General features: G+C 44.9%; 1 long non-coding RNA gene across 1 annotated transcript; it reads right to left on the bottom strand.

Annotated features, from left to right (window-relative positions):
* Nucleotides 1–747: 747 nt before the first annotated feature.
* On the bottom strand, nucleotides 748–7839 carry LOC146196134 (uncharacterized). Its single transcript, XR_014706082.1, has 3 exons — nucleotides 7683–7839; nucleotides 6172–6297; nucleotides 748–1594 (listed from the first exon to the last, which is right to left on the bottom strand). It is a non-coding gene; the product is annotated as an uncharacterized LOC146196134 (long non-coding RNA).
* Nucleotides 7840–8609: the final 770 nt, after the last annotated feature.

Consider the following 8609-nt stretch of genomic DNA (forward strand, 5'->3'; position numbering starts at 1 on the left):
ACCTAGACGATGAATCAATCTCGGCGTTGACAAAATACATGGATGAAGTATGGGAAACCGGAAGCCTTCCACAAGCATGGAAGAGATCGAATGTAGTCCTTATTCCCAAGCCAGACCCCCGAAATTGGAAAACCTGAGACCCATCTAGCTAACCTCGTGCGTGGGTGAACTAATGGAACACCTGGTGCAAACGAGTTCTCTCCAAATACATGGAACAAGAAAACCTCTGGCCACATGAAATTGTGGGCTTTAGGCCGGGCCTCAGCACACAGGACGTTATGCTCACACTTAAGTACGATATTCTAAACAACATGCTGGACACAAAGGCTATCCTCGGCCTGGACCTAACCAAAGCGTTTGACAATATGTCAAACACAGGGCAACATGCACCCGGTACATAATAAAGAACGCAGAGAACACAGAGCAGATACCATTGCGAAAAGAACGAGAAACAAGATAGCCGAAGAAGTAGCCTATGCTCATGCATCGTGCACTAAACATCGAGCTGCAGTCTCGGCAGTGGTCGATGGAAACGAAATACAGATCATGGCCTCGTCACGCACCTGCGACACAGACACAGCTGAAAAAGTTGCAATAGCACTCGCTTGCGTTGGTACGCAGGCAAACGTGGCTATTAGCGACAGCAAAACTGCTGTTTGAAATTTCGGAAAGGGAGGATCTCGACGGAAGCCAAGTGCATCCTTTTAGCAAACCCTACTAATCGAAGAATATTATATGCATCCCAGACGGCCATAGACGTCCGACGGTCGACCGACGGACGTCCTTTTTTGGACCTTCGGACATCCGACGGAAGTCCGGTTATGTTCGATATACGTACAGCGGACGTCCGTCGGACTATCGTTCGTGGATCCGGATCGCGTCCCACGGACGTCCGACGGGCAGCCGGAGGCGGACATTCGGACTTTTCCCGGAACATGCTTGCAGGGCCCGCTATTGGTGTAAAAACTTGCCAATAACATTCGTGTAAAGCTCAGCAAGCATGTGCCATGGAAATTTCAGTCACATACTAGTGCTCAATGCCTTTGTCGTGAGAGTAAAGCAGACAATAGAATATGCAACAGGTTCAAGTTTCCTGTTGTCTGCTTTACTTTCACACACAAAGCACTGAACAGTAGTGTGCAATTAAAACTTCCATCAAAGAGGCACATATGCTAGCTGAGCTTTACACAAATGCACCATTCCTGAAAACATGCTAACCAGCATGCGAGGTTGTAAAAAAAGCATTTTTTTGGCTTTATTGAAAAACTGCATGCATAAATAGTCTACACTAAACAAATATCGATGTTAAGGAATGGCATGGTAAAATGCAGGCCAACTGGAGTATTAAGAATCTGCTTGAATAATTTTTTTTTTAATTATCCTTGGCCGTGACAGCTCTTCCCTTGGGGAGGTGGTGGAGGAAAACGTATTTATTGAAACCTAATATTTCGGAATTAGCGAGGAGATGATCGAGTTCTCTGTGGGCGGCCTCCGCAGGCCGGGATTCCAGGAGCAGTTACTATCCTGTGCATTTGCTCGATCAGCTGTTGCTGGTCTTTCAGGCCTAAGATGGAAAGAGCAGGCTGGGCTCCTCCTGCAATAGAAGGGGAAATGAAATTCAAGTTATCTGTGCTGAACTTTGATTACACATCTCCAAGGGCAACTGCCAGTTTCTCTCAATTGCTTTTTCCAGGTGGCACTGTACGCATGCATCTCCATTCAGAACTGTCACATACTATATAGAAAGGTCATATAACTACAGCAAAACCCATGCAGAATAACAAAAGATACAAACGTAGTTTGACCAGAACCTGGCATTCAGTATTTAATGCTTTTATGTCGTCTTTTTGAACATGCCACTCTGACCAAACATGGCATGTTATGCTTGCTGCTATGCGCCCTCAGCAATGCCCAAGAAATGGAGTGCACATGCAGAGAAACTAAGCATAAAGGATGCTGTATATGAACATAAAGCACAGCCAGAGCATTGCAGTATTACACAGGTACGCATTGGCGGCAGAAACCTGCATTTTGAGCGGTTTAACAGGCAGATTTCTAAAGTCATTGTTCCTGCTCTGAAAAGAAGTGATCAATAATAACATCATTTAAAATTGTTACCTTTTTGTTCTATAAACTGCACATTTCGCTGGTTTCCATGTGCCCTCTACCGAAGACATTCCCTGGGCGTGTCGGGGGTATATCGACATCAACATCTAGGCTACAAGCGTCTAGAAAGCGTCTCCTTAGAGCAGCTGCGACGAAGTAACTTATCTGATAACATGCAAGCTGCTGCAGCAGAATAAAGATAGACATTTGACATGTGGCTAAAGCCCAATGTGGAAGCATAGCCCGCCGCAGTGATTGCGCAGTGTTCATGCTTCTACAAGAGTTAAAAGTAAAGTTAAAAGTAAAGTTATTTGTTTACCCACAGCGCTATATGTGACATTACAATAGCAAGGCTTATAGTCACACAAAACACAAAAAGCTGACAACCACAAGCTCCTGATGTATTACCGGCAGCATGCAGCATGGATGTTAGTTACTGAAATATGGCTGCACAATTCTGGCAACCAGCTGTGCATGTATGTCATGGATTTCTCAACTACGCACAACAAATTACAAAAAAAATAATGGTATTTATAAATGCAGCCAGCTGTTCACAAGAAACACTGTAGCTTATTTATGGGGAAGGTAGTGGGCGCCAAAGAAACTGCCCCTGTAAAGGCGCCTAATTTGCCCCTATGTAATATCGGGGACAAGTGTGTGGAGTACACAAACTGCAATCAAAGCACATAACTTTCACATCGACCAGGAAACTCGGACCATACTTGTCGATGTGAAAGTTGAACATTAGTTCTTTCATGTGTGCAAGAGAAATAAGGTCACAATTCGTTTACATCGCGATTCTAGTCCAAAATCTACACATACTGTCCAGAGACTTTCACCCCTGCAGTATAAGCCACCACTTGGGTAAGAGATTAGTAAAAGAAGTGTATAAAAGACATTAGTGCTGTTGGACAGCCATAGCTATAAAAATGGAATTGACATTGGAGTACTGCCTTAAGGCGGGGCCTAGGGCATTACAAAAGCAAGAGTTAGTGTCCGCTGGTCCTTATTTGAACGAACAAAAAGAGGGGGGGGGGAAAGAAATCTACCTCAACTACATGTTTTGAGTGCCACCAAGCCGCAGTTAGTATTAAAGATATCACACAGTTTTGTGGAAGATTTGGGAGCGCTTTGCTGCTTTCTTACAGGATTGGACAAAAGAGCTCACCATCTTCAGAAAGGCACGTTATATAGAAATGAAAATAGTGAATTTACTGCATCTGGCCACAACAACTTGCACACGGAGAGGAAGATGAATTGAAAAATTTATACATGAATGTACGTATTTACAACAGGTGAAACAATGACCATGATCTATGCCGAAGAGGAAAGAGATCAAAATTTAGCTCAGAACGAGTTCTCCAGGCTGCGGGGCCGTTTCATTAACTTCGGGACTCCGCCCACATTTCTCATCCCCAATGACAACGAACTCACACATGACTGGCTAACAAACATTTTGGCATGTCTTTCCACTTTCATAAGTTCTTCACCCTCTCCCTAATACAAGCAATGCAAAAGGGACAACAAATTCGTTTCACAACAAACAGAATTTAGAGAATGGACCTCGAAATGATTGGCTCACTAGGTCACATGCCAAACTCTCTCCCCTAGGAAAAAAAAAAAAATTAGAACCCATCAAAACGGTGTCCCACGTGCGCAACCATTGCCCAAAGCTTGCATCCTTGGCGGCTCCTTTTACAGGGCAATTATTGCAATTATTGGCGTCCGAGTCAGCACCATTGCGGACCACATCAGAAGAGCCAACCAACATCCTCCCGCTCCGCATCATACCGTCACTGTTACACACTTGCCCTTTTTCAACGCCGCCATCTCCCACCATTGTTGACATCCAGGGTTGGAATCCTCAACGAGACCCCACTCAGCGCGCCTGCACTGAATAATTGTCACTTTTATGGGCTCCCCAACAAGGAAGCGGGCCTTACACCCTTCAACCTGACAGTGTTTTTTCTTCGAACGATAAGCAGTTCTTCCAAAAGAGGTGCTCGTTTCAAAGCTGTGCTGCCTCCGGGTGATGGGTCCAGTCAGCGTACTAAGGACCCCTTAGTACGCTTAGTACTAAGGACCCCTTAGTTATATACTGTTCGTAAATGAGCCCCCTACATGACACAGCAACGAGAACAAACTGCCTGTACCCGCGTCTTCGAGTGCGACAGCAAAGTCCTCGGAAGAGGGGACTTCTTTCCCTCTCTGCCTACGTTTCCGTTAAGCACTGTAGCAGCTGTAGCTGCCTCTCTGTGCGCGTCTCTCCGCCTCTTGTCCGAGGGCAAGTGGGAGACGCAGCTAGGCATTGAACAGGTGACCCAAAAAGAGCAGACTAATAATGGTGCCTAGCATACCCACCGATCCCTTACAGAAATCATTAAAGAAATGAAAGCAACACATCAGATAACGCTACAATGTTTCTAAGTGCAAAGTCGACAACTCCAAGTCATATAAATATATGTACATCTCCGCACATTAGCTAGACAGAAACAGTGCAGAGTAAACTAATAATTCAGTGTCAAAAACACTATTAAAAGGGGATAAAGGCCATGGGGGGCTGCGATGATTAGTACCGTTTTGCCTTTAAACTACAATAACATACTTGTTGCAAGCTTAAAATCGAAGATTCACACCTGTCCCACCCACAGCAATGGAACACACATCTGACTCAAGTCTGCAGAGAAAGAGCAAGCTAGACTATTGCAGATGCACCCTTGGTTATTTTTCTGGCATTTCTGAGGGTGAAGAATCTGACTTGTCAGTAGCATGTATATGAATAAGAATCCTATGACAGTAAATGCATCAGATTTTCTGGAGTGGCTTTTCTTTGCTGACCACATATTGAGGTGAGCTATAATTTATCCAACTTGGCCTAGGTTTATTCTATGAATAACAAAGCTATAGCAGGTACACAGTCGTCCACTCAGGCTGAACATGCGAGTGCGTGGCAAGCACTTTTTGAGATGCCACTGCATCCATCGCAGCTGCACACCGTAGCGAAGAGGCAGACAGCGTGAAGTACCAGCCTCTAGTCCCTCTACCACCACTGGGGTCCCAAACTAGGGACCCCTTGTTTTTGTCAGGACAGGCCCCCTCAGTGTCAGCTAGTGAGTAACCTCCTGTATTTGTATCTGATGGCAATGTTTTCCACCACCACCCACAATACGCAGCTGCGCATCATAGCAGATGTGAAGCAACAGTTCCTGGTCCTTCTATGCATAAGCCACTTTGCTTTGATGCATGCCTGCGCACCATAGTAAAGAGGCAGACGACATGACGCAGCAGCTCATGGTACCTTTACACATGAGCCCCCCCCACTGTACTTCAATACGCACCATAGCAAATATACAGACTACGCCACACAGCAGCTCCTGGTCCCTCTATGCATAAGCCATTTTGCCTCAATACGCACCTGCGTACCTGAGCGAAGAGGCAGACGTGAAGCTGCAGCTCCTGGGCCCTCCATGCACAAGCCACTTAGCATCAATGCACGGCTGTGCACTGTAGTAAAGAGGCGAAGAACGTTAAGCAGCAGCTCCTGGTCCCTCTACACATCAGCCATTTTGCCTCGATGTGCATCTGCACACCGTAACAAACAGCCAGATGTGACAAAGAAGCTCCTGGTTTCTCTACACATAAACCACCTTGCCTCAATGCACATCTGCACACTGGAGCAAAGAGGCAGATGACGTGAAGCTGGAGCAGCTAGTCCCTCTACGCACAAGCCACTTAGCCTTGATGCATGGCTGTGACGGATGCATTGCTATTTTGCAAACTGCATGCCACACATTCCCATTCAAGCTAAGAGTGGACGACTGTGTAAACGTAAAATACTGGTTATTTACTTCAACGGACAATGACAAAAAGTAACATGGTGGACAATGTAAAAAGAATTTGCTGCATGAAGTTTGTTGAAACCAGTTCTACATCCTACATGTAAACAAGCTAAAACCTTAATGTCGAAGGGATGTCCTGTGTGCTTAAAATCATCACGCTCAAACAACTTCAACACTGACAATCATGATTCAATATTAATAATATAGATAATGATACAATACTCACTTTTAGCCATACCAAAGAAATGAGAATGCAAAGGGATGTTGCTGTTTTTCCCCCGTGGATGACAGTTTTCCATGTTCAAAGTGCTGCTTCCTGTTGGCTTACGAAATCGGCTACAGCAAATGGCATCTGAAAAATTTTTGGAAGCCTCATGCTAGTCTTCAACGAGAAAAGCATTGCCATACAGAAGCAGAACACAAATACTTTTACAACACACTAAAAGCACCAACTGCGGTGCTGTTTTTAGGATGACTAGGTAGAGGTTTTGCTGTAGCAAGCCAAATGTTAGCCTTCAATAAGGAAAGCATTCCCATACAGAAACAGAACACAAAAACTTTTACAACACATTAAAAGCATCAATTGCACAAATGCTTGTAAGATGACCAGGTGCAGGTTTCTGCTATAGCCCACATCATGTGACCAGCGGTTATCAGAAGCCTTGTATGTGAGCATGATGCCCTAGATTCAATTTATGGCTATCACTGTATTAACAAGCATGGGTTTAAAGCTACTTTAATATGATAATCTAAAAACATGGTAAGAGTTTTCAGTGCGAGACATATGCTCAGTATCATGCACTATAAGGTGCTGCATGGCTCTAGTGTAGCTTTGGCATTATCTCGCTGTCAATAATGCAATGAAGTTCTGAGGAGCCTTTGAATATCTGTAAGGACAAAGCAACAACAATTTTGTTTTCATCTCACTTTTGCTCAACTCGTTTTTTTTTTTTTTTTTTTTTTTTTTTTTGAGGCCGCGGTTTGCATGGCCTCCCAGTATGCCTGTTTTGCATAAAAGAAGGCGTTGCAGGCACCAGAGCTCACAGCCCTAATGTATGGCGGCGGCGGTATGTCAAATTCCTGCCAGAACCGCGCAGAACAACAGGTCAAGAAAAAGACAAGTGCTGACTTTTTTTTTCTCTCATCTCCTTGTCCGGTTCTGCGCGGTTCGGTCCCACATGCATAACCAACATGCGCAAGGTGCTGTCCTGGTTTGTCAAAGCTGAAGGAGAGTACTAAACCTTTAGTTATTTAGTAGCTACAGCCGTTCCTTCTAGAAACTGTAGTTGTCGTAAAGCTCGAGAGAGAAAGATCAGCGGCTGTCCATTAAAAAAAAAAAAAAAAAAAGAAAGAAAGAAAAAGAGAAAAAAAAAAAAAAATCTCGCGACGTTTTCACAAGTGTAGACATGTCGCACGATAGGCTCGAGGAGTGAAAAAGTTTTCTCGTATAGTTTTTACAACTCAGCACGTTGCGCATGGTTAACAAATTAACTCCTTTAAAGCTCGGGCAGGCACTCCTTTATCAGAGACAGAGAAGTTGCGCGGCTTACTGGCGCAGCGTCCAGTAATGCCGAGAAAGATGGCCCTCAGACTTGAGGCTGCACTTTAGTTAGTCGGCGCGGAGCCATCCTGTCAGTATCGCCTAAAACACTCGACCGTTCGGCTGCCCAAAAGCTCACCACTATCGGTGCATCGAAAAGTTCCACTAAAGAAACAAAAGTTCGGTGAAATACTTACTTTGGAATCGGCGGGTGAACAAAGTGTGCCAGCCGCACCAAGCCACAGCAAAAAACAATGCTAGCAGTGCATTACAGCCGTAGGTATTTGTAACTGCGCAGAAAATGCAGAACACGGAAACGTGAAGCCATCTTCCATGACTAAACTTCAACTTGTCAGGTGGATTGGATTGGCTCATTTCAGATTTTTTTGAGGATAGGTTCGGTTTCGTTCTTTTTGAGCTTGCTGCTTGCTGCGTCTGTTCAGCCACTGATTAAAATTTCACCGAAGCATCATGATAGAAAAATGTTTAATGGTCATTTAACTTTTAATAAAAAATTTTTGATAGAAGAATTCAACGATGAAACACGCGGAAAATAAAAAAAAAACTGTTTAATGGAAACGCTTTCTATCGCATCGATTCGCTCTGGCATCATATAATGCAGACTTGACGGCATTACTGATTTATGCGCAGTTCAGACGAGCACGACGACTACAAACTATATCATAGCTGTGTAAAAGCAAATCCAGTGGCGGACGTACGGCGGCTGTCCTCTGGGCGAACGGATTCGACCATCCGCTTTCGTACGTACGCCGGAATTCCGGCGGACGTCCGAAATCGGCCGCCGAGTTGCGGCCGAGTTCGGCTGTCCGTCGGACGTCAGTGGCCGTCTGGATGGATACCTGAACCCGAATCTGCCCTTGGCAACAAGGCTGCACACGAGCTCGCCCGAGCTCTCTATGCCAGGCGGCTGCGGAAAAGCCCGATGGCAAGAAAATAAAACATTGCATCATAACATATCATGAATTTACTGAGTACTATAAGCTAAATAAAAGGAGCTATCCGCCCCCAGATCGGTCTCCCGCCAACGATGAGGCGCGCATTGGAGGCGTTCACAAGCTGGAAATTACATCTGTCCAGTATAGGTCTTCCTGACACAGACCGAA

Source organism: Amblyomma maculatum, chromosome 3 (genome assembly GCF_055883805.1).
Source record: "Amblyomma maculatum isolate TAMU_Amacu chromosome 3, ASM5588380v1, whole genome shotgun sequence".
Lineage (NCBI taxonomy): Eukaryota > Metazoa > Arthropoda > Arachnida > Ixodida > Ixodidae > Amblyomma > Amblyomma maculatum.